Genomic DNA, 14,659 nt, shown 5'->3' with positions numbered 1-14,659 from the left:
TTTTTTTCAAAAAGTAATCTTCAGAGAATATTTAAAATAGTTATAAATACCAGTAAAGAATTTTGCTGATACTTTCAGTTTTATGAAAGCTTTGCTTTTATCTCTCCAGAAAAAAGATCAAAGATGAATGGGGCAGAAGATATATATATATTTTTTTTTCGCTAGTTCTGTTAGAAGATTTTCAAGTTATAACTTTCTTAGAGAAAAAAAAAAGAAAAAAAAAAAAAAGAGGAATTTAAAGCATTCTGCTTTCATCTTCAAATATTACCCCACAAAATATAATTTCTACAAAAGGAATTTGCAGGAAAAAAAAGGTGTGTTAGCATTTCAACTTAGTATTTTCAGATTTACCTGCTAGACAGAAGTCTTAGTATGTCAAAATCTAAACCAATTTACAGGTAATATCTCAAGGACTTCACGAAACATATGGGTTAATTTATTGTAATTAATTTATTCATCTTTTTTAACATTCCAAATAGCATATATTTACGTAGGTTGCTCTGAAAGTATTTCCTCTTATTTATTTCTATGGAAACTAGTACAGATACGAAGAGAACAATACACTATTTGTAGTGTATTGAACTATACACTATTTGGTAGAGCAAATTCTCAACTAAAAAACATTATTTTTCAACATTTCACTTTCCACAATGCCTTTCCACATGCTGTGAACAGCAGCCTGCATGCTGTGCTCATAAAAATCTGCATCAGTGGAGGTAAACCTCTGTTGCTGTCACCACTGCTGAAATGCATCACCCACCACTTCACTGTGTAAACATCCACTGTTCTATCTCCTTTAAGAATTGACGAATGTCACTGGTTGCAATTTTTTCAGCATGGAGGAATTCAATAATACACCTCTGTTTCATATACACTTCCAGGTCAGGTGCCATTTTGTCAGACTGCCCCTCTTCTGCCATTTGTTACATGGCCAGAAAATGTAATGGAATATTGATGGGAAGACTCACTTTGTACTGCCTTACCATCAACACCTGCCTCTGATGTTGTAGACTATCATAATAAAATAGGAGGCATTAGTTTCAGTGAATCCCTTGTAGGATTGTATTGACTTTGTTTTTATCATGAGCTCATTAGCATGCAGTTGTGATTGATGAAATAGAAACTGACAGGCAATATTAAGAAAAAGGCCATCAGTTATAAAAATTGTTTTAATTTATATGTAATAAGTTAAACAACATGTAAACACAACTTAATATAGAATTGCTGTTTAATGTCATGCTAAATTGTCTCATAAATTGCAAAGTCATTACCTGTAACTATGTATGCACCTGAGATGCCCAGAGATATGGTGGATGTCTCATGTCTGTTTATTGCAGGGGAGTAGGACTATATGACTTTTGAGAGTTCCTTCCAACTCAAACAAATCTATGATTTGTTTATCTATAAGATGTTTAGCAGTTATTTTGTGAATCTTTATGTATACTAATTGTGGTGTCCTAATTTAAATGGTAAAATGTTTTGTTTGTTTGTTTGTTTATTTGTTTGTTTTCTAATGTTCTCCAGTATGGCTGCTCTCCTGCTTTCAGCTGGAGCAGAGTTTATTTTCTTCATACTGTCTGGTACAATGTTGTGTTTTGGCTATAGAAAAAACAAACAAAAAAAAACCAATACTGATAAAACGCTGATGTTTTAGTTGTTGTTGAGCAGTGCTATACAGAGCTAAGGATATTTCAGTCCTGCCAGTGAGGAAGACTGTGGCAGTACAAGGAATAGTCTTCATAGGAACAAAAATAGCACCATATGCAAGTTTGTCAGTGCTTATTGAACTAATAAGAGGCTGAAGGAGACAGTTTCCTGGAGGAACGGGTGATGAGATATGATATCACCACTATGAGCTGGAATCAAGACATAAGTCCATGGAGTGGTGACGTGAATTCCTCACCAAAGAAAACATTAATGATGCAACCTTCAGTGAGTAAAGAGATGCTCACTGTCTCTGAGAATGGGGGAGAGGTGATCCATCTGAATTTCTTGGTAGGCAGACAAGCCATTACCTCTGGCTTGTACATTGTGAGACTGACTTCCAGAGTCAGGCCAGAGAATAAGACAACCTTTGTCTTGTAATGCAATAAGGCCAGACCTCTGACAAGTTTGAAGATTGTGGTGCACACTGCCAGTCTTTGCTGAACTATCTTTCCACATCCAACAGGTAGTCTGGGTTTGACATCTTTTGACTTCCACCTGGGCCAATGAAGGATGAGCTGCAAAGCAGCTGTGAAACAACAGGTCAACTCAAATGATGCAGATTTTTACAAGTGTGGCATGCAGACTTTTGTTTGCTGCTGTTGAAAATGCATAGTTAATGGTGGTGTCTACATTGAAAAATAGTTTTGTAACTGAGTATTTGTTCTATCAAATAGCACTATTTTTCTCTTTGTATCTGTTGTAGTTTCCATGGAAATACATAGGAGGCATTACTTTCAAAGTGACATAAATGTTATTATCATTGCTGTTGTTTGTTTATTTGTTTGGGGGTTTTGTTTGTTTGTTTGTTTGTTTGTTTGTTTTTCTTTTTTCTGTCTTAATAAATAATTTTTATCTCAAACCACAAGTTCTACTTTGTTGCTATTTTTTAGTTCTCTCTGCTATCCTGCTGGGAGAATGGGGGTCAGTGAACTACCGCATGGTGCTTTAAACTGATGGTTAAACCACAGCAACCACAAAATACAAATTACTCCAAAAGCCAAAAAATAGCCTCCAGACTGCCATCCTCTCTGAAATTTATTGTTGCAATAAATAGCTGGTGCATGAGTTCAATGAATATAAACTGTGTGGAACTATAAAAATACACAAAGGGAAAAAAAATAATTTGAAACAAATGTTCCAGCTCTGAGTACCCTGGTGGTTATCTGCTAAACACACTACAATTGATCAGTGTCTTATATTGAAGGAAAAAGAAATGAACTCAGTATTTTGATGCAGAGTACTGAGTATTGAGTAGAGTATTCTTAATTTTCTGGTCATACTCTTGTTCATAAAACCCAGATGCTCTTGTCCATCATTACTGTCAAGACACACTGCTGTCTCATGTTCAAGTTACTGTATAACAAGACCACCAGAATCTTTCCATGTAGCTTCTCCCCAGACTGTCAGTTCCAGTCTTTTCCTTTGCAAAGAGTTACTCCTTCCCAGCTGCAATAAATATGCTCCAAGAGGTTGATTCCATGATTATCCAAAATATTAAAATGCAGATGATGGACACATACCTTCCCAGATTCTTTTTTTTTTTTTTTTTTTTTTTTTTTTTTTTTTTTACATTATTTGAAGATGTATATAATTTACCTTTATCCTGATCTCAATGTGTTTTGAAGATGTTATGGTTTTATGATTTTTGGTTATTGATATTCCACATCATAACATCATGTAGTGCACTGGGAGTTAAAGAGTTAATGCTCCAGTTCTGGACACCTGTCCAGAAGAGCAAAAGACTTTGCATTCAGAGAGGAGATATAACCCCTGGAAAGGTCACAAGACCTTCCATTATTTTTCAGCTCTCCTCCCTGCTGCTCGACCTAACTGTACATCTCACCTCAGTGTTATGGTGACGCCTTTCCGCATTTCGGACACACATTATATTTGATTTATTAGCTTCAATTCAAATTATACTGTATGATAGTGTGTTATCTTGCATTCCAATATCTTATTTAGTAAATTAGTTTGTTTCTCCCCAGATCGTTGCTGCTGTTTTGTTTTGGGGCCCATCTCTCCACCTTTTTTTCCCTTATTCCCTTTTCCAGAGGCATGGATCCACAAATCCCTCTGGCCTGCTTGTCACGGAACTGGGCTGAACCAGCCCATAAACCACTGACAGAAGATTACTAAAAGAAGCCTTGACATGACAACAGTCAGGTCTCTCATAATTCTTAAATATAGCTTGAGGGATCTGTCAATGGTTTTTGGGCTGGTTCGGCCCAGTTCCATGACTAGTGGGGTGGAGGAATTTCACAAAACCTGTGTCTCTGGAAAATGGAAACAGAGACACCAAAATAATTAAAAACAGTGGCAACAATCTGAGGAGAAACAAACTAATTTACTAAATATAGTACCGGAATGCAAGATAACACACTATAGTACGAAATAATTAGAATTGAACCTAATAAATCAAATATAATGAAAGAAAGTGTCCAAAAGGTAGATAGGCCTCACCATGACACTGAGATGAGATGTGCAGTCTGGTTGAGCAGCAGGGAGATGAAGAAGAGCACATCAGGTGACTTTGCCAGGGGTTATATCTCCTCTCTGACCGCAAAGCCCCGTGGAGTATGTAATTCTTCTCTTACGGACAGGTGCCCAGAACTAAAGCATTAAGAGTTTAACTCCCAGTGCACTACATGATGTTATGATGTGGAATACCAACAATGAAAATCATAAAACCATGACAGGGATCAGATGGACTTGTATGGATGTGGTTCTCTATAATAATCTTACCAGGATATCAACATTAGCTACCTCTTTTCTGATCCTGAAACCCTCAAGCTTTTAACTAGCTTGTTGAGAAAAGCTCTGTAATTTGAGCTGCTGTTTCAGGAGCGTATGAACCAGTATGTCAGGTGGATCCTGTCTCTCCCGATCACTCTTTCATCCTCAGTGAGAGTCCTAGGATCATGAACACTAAATCCCCACTGACAACACAAAATGTGGAATTAGGCATTGACCTGTGGAATCCATTTGCTTCTTTCCAGGTCTAGCAGGATGGAGAAGAAATCAACTGGACATCTGTGGCCTTCACCTTTATATCCAGAGTTACGTATTTTCTTCTGATACATCAGATACACCACGGCATTATCACTAGTGCCTATGTATATAAGCTGCAGTTACCGACAGTATGAAGAACAGAGTAGCCTCAACAGACTGTCTGCAACATTCCTGATCTTAGCAGCTGAATCAAGCAGCAACCTTCCTGAGATATAAAATCAGGATGGCATCTAGGGTCTCCACAGGAGACATTCTCCAACTATTTGTTATTACCAGTTCTCATCTGACTCTGATGCCTGTTTTTTTACATAGCTTTTTTCCTCTTGCCTCTATTTCCTGGAGCTGCAGATGTCTAGGAGGATAAGACTTTTTCCTGTTGACAGAAGTCTTAGTCTTCCAAAATTCCTGTTTCAGGAATTTCCAAGTGCAGCTTAATCCAGTCTTTCCTCTTTTATGTGTTAGGGATTCAGAAACTAATCTTGGCAGTATAGCTGTGAAACCGATGTCAGTCTTTTCATCATGTTTGATGGTGTTGCTCAGTCTAAAAATTAGTTTTTGTTTATATCATTCTTTAATGGCATTATTTTCAGAAAATAAACAAACAAACAAAAATCACAAATAATACTAGTCTGGAGCAGTAAAAGCTACCACTAAATATCATTTAGATGATACATATACAGGCCAGTATCTATGAGAAAAGAAAATGCAAGCATTGTGGTACAGGGTTTAATAAATGTCTACCAACTTGCAACAGTTTGAATAAATCTACAATTAATTAACTAATTGTGCTTCATACTGTCATTACTGAAAAGTGCAAATACATCTCTGGACACATCATGCTGTAGAGGAGATCACTTTTCATCCAAACTATTGACATAAATAATCTATTTAGAGGAGCTGGATTTATGGGCCGGTTATGCCAGGTTCTGTGACTAAAGGGGGAGTGGACCCATGGATCCATTTCTCAAGAAAGGGGAAAATGGGGAAGGGTAGGGAAATGGGAGATGGGCCTAAAAACAGAACAGTGACAATCATCTGAGGAGGAAAACTAATTTTCTAAATCTGATATTGGAATGCAACGTAACACAGTATAATACAATATAGTTGAAATTGAGGCTAAAAATATCAAATAAAATGGGAGTGTCCAAAACCAAAGGCCTTACTCTAAAACTGAAGGCAAAATGACCGAGGAGTACACATACACTGCTGGGGCAGCAGAAAAGAGAGAATCTTGTGACTTTTTTTATCTTTCCCTCTGAATTCAAAGTCCTCTGGGGTATGTAGTTCTTTTCTTCTGAGAACCAGGTACCCAGAAAATCAGCAGTGCACAGAACTGGAGCATTAATTCTTTAACTTCCAGTGCTTTACATGATGTTATAATCTGGAATACCAATAACAAAAATCATGAAATCATGACAAGCATGTTTAGAATTTGTCTCATCTAAATTCAGACATTTAAAAGTGAAATGTCTTGTATAAAGCTGTCTCTGATTTAAGAATCTTCATACAGTCTGTTATTCTTCCTACCTATATTATGCACTTATTTTAGGATTGGATTGATGACCCACGGAGCTAGCTGCTGCTCATGTTTTAGCTGGTTATCATTTAGCAGGTGGTGAGGAGTTGCACAGTGTACCAGTATGTATGTAAATCATAGAATTGTAGAATGGTTTAGGCTGGACCTTTCTTTTCCTTTTATGTCTTAGCAAATAGTTTTTATCTTAACACATGAGCTCTGTTTTGTTTCCTATTCTCTCCCTCATCCCAGTGGGGGAAGGGGATGGTGTGCGAATGGCTGTGTAGTGCTGAGCTGTTCATCATGTTGAACCACAACACATTTATTTAATTATTTTTTTTTTTCCCCAATGGTTTGAGGTCTCAGCCCAGGATTTCTTTATGCCAGATTTTGTTCTTTCCTCTGTCTGAGATACATAGTTTATATATGATTGCTCTGTCTCTCCTCTGGATCTGTTGTTTCTTGTAGGAAGTAAATTAATGGAATGAGAATGCCAGTTTGAACACACAATCTTGGGGTTCTTTTTTTTTTTTCTTTTTTTTTTTTTTTTTTTTTTTCCTTTTCATAAAACTTGTCTGCTAACATGAGACCTGAAGTTTAGTTACAGCTCCCATGACTGTATTACTACTCATAGTACAGGTAAGAAATCCCAAAGATAGTATAGGGAAGAAATAGAAGTAATCATATACTGTTTAATTGAAAGTTTGATGAAAAGCAATTTTTTTTTTCTTCATGAAAGCTAATGCTAAACAAAGGTAATTGAATATTATCAGAACAATAAGATATACTTGTATTCTTCTAAATATGAGTGGTTATTTAAGATACCTTTGAATGTCCATGAAAAAAAAAAAAAAAAAAAAAAATGTTCGACTAGAGAGAATTAAGAATTATCAGTGTTCAATAGAAGAATCATGACTGAGATATTAAGCAGCATTTTTGAAATTCACAAATCCATATAGACAAAGAAGAGTTTTAAACAGTGGACTGACATGGAGATGTATCACTGGTTTTGAAGAGAATTTGGAAGTTTACTTGATAACATACACACACATAAATGTGTTCCAGGTATAATAATTTCCATCTTTGGTCTTCAAATATTTATGGACCTATCATATCTTAATTTAGACATCAATTAGTCAGTGTGTAGATATTGATCTTTTTAATCTTTCCTTGTAAATCATGTCTTACAATACTTTGATAATTTTGTTACTCTTTTCTGAATATTTTCTGATTTATCAAAATGTTTCTAGGAATGCTGAATCTGAACTGGCACACATGTCAGACCTCTGTGTGAAATGGAACAATGAATCAATGCTAATATTTAATGTTTTGATGGGGTTGGGTGTGAGGGAACGGGGGATTTTGGATATCTAAACTGCCTTCAATCTGTCAAAGAGTTTCCAAAGTGGTAGTGGTTGTACTGCATGGTGATTCCACACTAATTGACAGCTGAGCTCTACCATGTTACCTTCTCAACAGAACAGGGAAGAAAATTCTGAAAAAAAACCTCATGGTTTGAAATAAGAACAGAGAGATTGCTCACCAATTACCATCACTGAAAAACAGAATCAGCATAGGGAAACTAATGTAATTTATTGCCTATAGCTAATAACAGACTACTACATCAAGAAGCTAAAAGCAAACTAAAAACCTTATATCCGTTCATTTTCTTTTATCTCCTCCCCTCAAGCAGTGCAGAGGAATAGGAAACTGAAATTATGGTCAGTTTATAAGTCTTCATCAGCAGTGTGTCCCGTTTTGAACTGGTACTGGCTCTTATTTGACATGGTACAGCTTCTCTTAGAGGCCATCCCTAAAGCCCCCACGCCCCAGCTAAAAACTTACTGTGTAGGCCCAGTACTGACTGGTAGTTTTATGATTGGGAAATTGATTATATATATGCTCTAGCAGACAGATGAACTGTGAAGAAAGATATTATCAACTATTCATTTCATTAATGATATTACATATGAGAGGTTGAGAGATTAAGAAAATTAGATAAATGAAAGAAAATATAGAATGAAAAAAAGAATTGTTAAGATCAAAGAAAAGGAAGAATGAACATTGAAAGGAAAAAAAAAAAAATGTAGCAAAACAGGAAACAAAAGTTGCAATCATGAGAAAGGTATTGTCCAACTGGAGAAGAAAAATGTGCAGACTGTCTAGGAATCTGAGTGACTATTCCCTGTCCAAGCAAGTTGGATTTGGAAACTACAGGCTTCTTACATTAAATACTTTCTTTGTTCTCTCTCTTTGGAAGACATCGTATTGTGTGTTCAAGTACTTTAGAAGAAAGAATATTACAGTCAGTATTGAATAAATTTTGCCTGGATGACCTGTTTGCATATTATCTATATTTTTAAAAGAAGCTATCAGACATATAAAACAGAAAAAGGTAAGATAAAATAAAAATCTGAAAATAAAGGCTAGCAACAATGGCTATTGACAAGAAATGGACATCGTTTTTGGAAATAAAAATAGAAATAAATAAAATAACAAAAAAATTGGGGGGAAAGAAAAATAATGTTTTCTGATAATCTAGTTGAGTGAAAGATAACAGAAAGTAAAAGTATTTCATGTTTGGGTTGTACTTTTCAGGATCTTCAAAACTTATGATCACAAAAATTTGGTGACATGAAGAAAAGTCCTTGTGGATTGAGTCTATTTCTCTCCCTCTCCGGGAAATAAAGAGACTGAGGCTTATGGGCACCTTGAGAAAATGAAGTCCGTAGAGATTTTGAATTCATTATGAATTCATTTTTTTTTTAAGATTCAAGGACTGGATTTCCACTGCTTGAACTCAGTGTCCACCATGTTAAGATCTTCAAATTAACAGATATTTCACATGCTCCTAAACTGCATTTGGGGATCAGAGGCATTCAGTGCAACTCCTTCAATGAGGGCTGCTCCAAAAGTAATGCTTCCTATTTTATCACGTTTGCCTATGACTTCAAAGGTGGATGCTGGTGGTAGGGCACCTAAAGGTTGAACTTTTCCACCAGTATTCCATTATGTTTTGTTGATGTGTGACAGAAGCAGGAGAGAGGCAATCTGACAAAATAGTGTTTGACGTGGAAGTGCATTTGAAGCAAAGGCGTGTCACTGAATTTCTCTATGCTGAAAATATTGAACCAATTTGCATTCATCAATGCTGGATGAATATTTATAGAGACCAAACCATGGACCAAACCCTACTATATTCATGCTAGAAGAATGTAATTAGGAAGAGTGGATAGGTGCCAGGAAACACTGCAGTGATAAAGCCAAATTCAACATGTAAGCATATAACATAAATATCTCAGAAATGTTCCCACCGAAGGGGAGAAAAAAGGTGCATTCAGAAGTAACTGAGAAATATTAAGAGAAGAAAAAAGAAGGTAAGAAAATTTCTAAGATGTACCAGAAATGACTGAAGGTGGATTTTCAACTGGTAAATTACATAAATCCAGTAAAGTTAGTGGGCCCATGTTAACCATAGGAAAATCTGTATAGATACTTTTAAAATCAGTACAGGTAACTACCTCGACAGTATGGCTCCTTGGAAAAGGTGACTTAAATTTGGGCACAACAATCCTAGGTATTGAAATGCTGATTTACTTCTCAAATTTATCCTTAGGCCCTTACCTATATTGTGCTACTATATATGTTGTAAATTTGTGACATACTTCCTAGTACTAGAGAAGAAATCTATTTCTGTCTGGGGCAGTTTTCTCTATTCTTTACAGTTTTTTATAAATAAAAACCTTTTAATTGGCTCAGGAAAATAGATAAATTACAGAAAATCTTGTTTCAGGTAAAAAAAAAAACAAACAATACTTCATGCTGAGAATAGCTGATTCAGTCATGTAATTATCAAATGGAATTCATATGAACTTCAGTACTTGTACGGAGAACAAAGTTTATTTAAAGCATTTTCCTAATAACTGTAACAGTTCCCAAGAACAAAGAATAAAACTCCAAACTTTGCAGTTAAAAAAAGGATCTATGTTAACAAAATATTATTGTACTTAATTACATGATTTCTTTGTTGATGAGCTTCTCTGTTTACGGTATTGCTACTGTGGTAATACTGGCAACATTTTATGAATTTTTTAATGAAAAATCTGTATATTCAGTTCTCAAACTAAGGCAGTTAACATCATCTGTAACAAATTAATAATCCACTTATAAATAAAATCAAAGCAAAAACATAAAACAAAGAAACTTAACACGTTCAGAATACAAGAATTTCTGAGAGCATGGAATCCATTTTTTAATGATCTTATTCAAAGTTCTGATAAGATATGACCTCATCTCTTTCTATACTCAGGATGTTATAGCGCTAATATTAGAATCATAGAATCCTTGCAGTTGAAACTGACTTTTAAAGGTCATCTAGTCCAACTCCCCTGCATGTACAGCTAAATCAGGTTGCCCACAGCCTGATCCTGAAGGGTGAGAAGGGCCCTGTAGTAAAATAGTAAAAGTGAGAAAAAGGCTTCACAAGGACTAAGGATGGGGGGGAGAGGGTAGTTAGAGATAGTTTATAGAAGCAAGAACATAGAAGTTGTTGGAAAAATAAGGGAAGGCAGACACTGGATCTGGGATAGTGAGGGGGATTGTCATGGTTTTATGATTTTGGGTTATCAGTATTCCACATCATAACATCATGTAATGCACCAAGGATTTGACTGTTGATGCTCAAGTTCTGGGTGTCTGTCTGGAGGAGAAGAAGAACTACATTCCCCAGGGGGAATCTGATTATTTGATGCCTGAGAAAAATAAATAGGCTGATATGGAAGAAGGCATCCGTTATTTGAGAGAATATGCTGTGGTGGAAACACTACATAGCCCCGATTTCATTCCTAACGAGCCAGACCAAGAGCATGATCCTGAGAGAGTCAGGTGTACACCAAATATGTGGTGTATATTCACAAAGACTGCACCAGAAAGGTACGCCAGTATATTTGCAGCAATGTATGGCAGAGAAGATAAGACCCCTTATAAATGAATTGGTTAATAAACTTCAAGACTTTGAGTTACATTTAAGCCCTCTATGAGCTTGTGTTTCAGCCACTGCACAAGTAGCTGAAAAGCTGAACGGAATGGAAAGCAAACAAGAAGATATAATAGACAAACTGTCAACCGTGCCTAATGCTGATGGATCCATGGTGGTAACAGACACATCTAATGGGGACCAGAATTCCCAAAACAGCCTACTGGAGGGGCTGATCAACTTGATTTCCTCCCAGCCGGTGTCATCCAATGTCTCAGCTATCAAAAGAAGATGTCCTCCTGCTCGAGCAAGTGACAACAGTAAGACTACGTCACATTTTGCCTTGTGGCATTACCTATGTGACTATGGAGAAGATATGAAGAAGTGGCATAAGCAACCTACTCCTGCACTTCAAGCATGGCTAAAAGAATTACCAGACAAATCAACCACCAAGATGAACTTCTCCAAAAAGGTGATTGCTCCAGTTGCTGCAGACAACAAAGGTAACAAATAGAGGGGCCCTGCCCCAGCCAGTGGGGAAAAAAAAGGCTAATAGAGTTTATTGGACTGTGTGGGTTAGATGGCCTGGCACATCAGAACCACAGAAATATAAGGCCCTGGTGGACACTGGTGCATAGTGCACTCTAATGCCCTCAAGTCACCAAGGGACAAAATCAATTTATATTCACTTGGCTTTCTGGGCTGCGAGGGCTCTCATTTCTGGCTCATATCCAGCTTCCCATCCACCATTATCCCCAGATCTTTTTTTGTCAGGGCTGCACTCAATCCTTTCATACCCCAGCTTGCATTGGTAGCAAGAGCTGCTTTGACCCAGGCACAAGATCTTGCTCATTAGGTTCACCTGGGCCCACTGCTCAAGCCTGTGTCTGGTGTGTTGACAACACCTCACAGCTAGGTGTCATCAGCAAACTTTTTGAGAGTCACTTGACTCCACTGTCAAAGTCACTGATGTAGATATTAAACAATATCAGTCCCAGAACTGAATTCTATGGGACAACACTCATGACTGATCTCCATCCAGACATTCAGCCACTGATCACCACTTTCTGGACTCAATTCTGCAGTCAATTCTTCGTCTATTGAACTGTCCACCCTTCAAATCTATATCTTTTCAATCTAGAAAGAAGAATGTTGTGAGATACTGTGTCAGATGCCTTATTGAATTCCAGATAACAATTGCTCTTCCATTGTCCATTGATGTATTGACACCATCACAGAAGGCCACTAGGTTCATCAAACAGAATTTGTTCTCGGTGAAGCTACTCTGGTTCTCCTGTGTCACCTCCCTGTCTTCCATGGGCCTTAGCATAGCTTCCAGGAGGATCTGTTCCATGATCTTCCCTGGCACAGGGATGAGACTGACAGGTCAGTCGTTTCCCAAGATCATCCTTTTTACCCTTCATAAAAACAGATGTGTGCCTTTTTTTCCAGTCTCTTGGGACTCCACCTGATTGCCACACCTTTTCAAATGTCACCGAGAGTAGCTTGGCAGCTACATCAGCCAATTCCCTATCGACTCTGGGATGCATCTCATCAATTACTTGACTCAGGAATTTATACTCAGTGCATTCCAGGAGCCCCCTAGATTGCTTACATCTCACTGTGCTACTTTTCCAGCAGATATCTAGGTGTTGAAATCCCCCAGCAGGATGAGAGCTTGTGATTGTGATACCTGCTTTAGCTGGAGGTAGAAGACCTCATTGACCAGCTCCACTTGATCAGGTGGCCTGTAGTAAATACTGATCAAACACTTTGCTGCCTCAGTCTCTAATTGTCATCCATAGGCTTTTGACTTGCTCATGACCATGTTTTAGGGACAACTCCTCACATTCTATTTCTTTCCTAATGGAGACAGCAAGATCCCTTCCTCTCTGTTTTGAGTTATGATATTATTTATTATTCTTGAGTTACAATAATATTTTAAATGTTAACAATACAGTGTACTGATGAGTAACTAATTGGAAAAAAGAAGTAGCCTAAAAGGGAAATAATTATGTTTTTATACATGCATGTTATGAGTATGTACATATAAATATGCATGTTAAAAAAATTAAAGACTTAAAGTATTAATCATTAAGATGTCTAGGAAATGCTAGAATAAAAGTTATACATGCAAATATAATTCAGCCTTACATATATAAATATCATGAATTGTGGCTTAGTTAAATTATGAATTATTGTCTGAAATATCATAAGTCTATATTCCAGTATGAAATTGAACAATTGTTTTCACAGATAAAATATTATCAATCAGAAAATATATATTTTTAATCAATGAATAAATAGCACTTGCTCTTTCTACCTACTGAAAAAATAATTGTATTTTGTCTGAAAGGAAGAAATGTTTTGGAACAGAGAATTAGTTTATCTGAAGATATTGGATATTATATTCCAAGGCTGGTATCTATACATAACATGTTATGCTTTCACTGCTTTACTTAATGTTTCTTGCAGACGTAACTGTTGAGGGCCATATACTGGAAACCAGAGTGGGTATGGTAAGGGTCTTCTACTATATTACCATTATAAATCATAGAATGGTCTGGGTTGAAAAGCACCACAGTTTCAACCCCCCCCACCAACCGCTAGATCAGGATGCCCAGAGACATATCCACCCTGGCCTTGAATGCCTCCAGGGTTGGGGCATCCACAACCTCTCTGGGCAACCTGTTCCAGTGCATCACTACCCTCTAGTGAAAAACTTCCTCCTAATATCTAACGGAAATGTCCCATATCAGTTTAAAACCATTCCCCCTTGTCCTATCACTATCCACCCTCATAAACAGCCATTCCCCCTCCTGTGTTTATATGCTCCCATCAAGTATTGGAGGGCAACAGTGAGGTCTCCCCAGAGCCTTCTCTTCTCCAAGCTAAACATTCCCAGTTCCCTCAACCTTTCCTCACAGGAGAGGTGCTCCAACCCTCTGATCATCTTAGTAGCCCTCCTTGGACCCACTCTAAGAGCTCCACATCCTTTCTGTACTGGGGGGGCTCAGGCCTGGACACAGTACTCCAGATGGGGCCTCACAAGAGCTGAGTAGAGGGGGACAATCACCTCCCTCTCCCTGCTGGTTACCCCTTTTTTAATACAGCCCAAGTAAGATTTTGTCTGCAACATAACAGAAACTTATTGTCAGTCATGGTTATAATTTTGTAACAGGGCACTGATAATTCTTCCTGAGCATACAAGATAAATCTGTACTTTCTTTTTTTATTTACTTAAAAAAAAAAAAAAAAAAAAATCAGAAAAGATTCTGGCTATCTCAGCAACAGATGCTGTTATTTACCCAGTTGTTGGCACTGCCTCTCTGCCCTGTTTTACAAGAAAAATTACAAAATTTTTAATTTAGCTCTTAACCTTTATAGCCCTGAAGGTATGTGTCAATATTTGTCAATTGATTTCAAATGCATTGATTTTATGTGTATTATTT

Source organism: Phasianus colchicus, chromosome 1, assembly GCF_987193195.1.
Source record: "Phasianus colchicus chromosome 1, bPhaCol1.hap1.1, whole genome shotgun sequence".
Taxonomy (NCBI): domain Eukaryota; kingdom Metazoa; phylum Chordata; class Aves; order Galliformes; family Phasianidae; genus Phasianus; species Phasianus colchicus.
Note: the sequence above shows the minus strand (reverse complement) of the source record.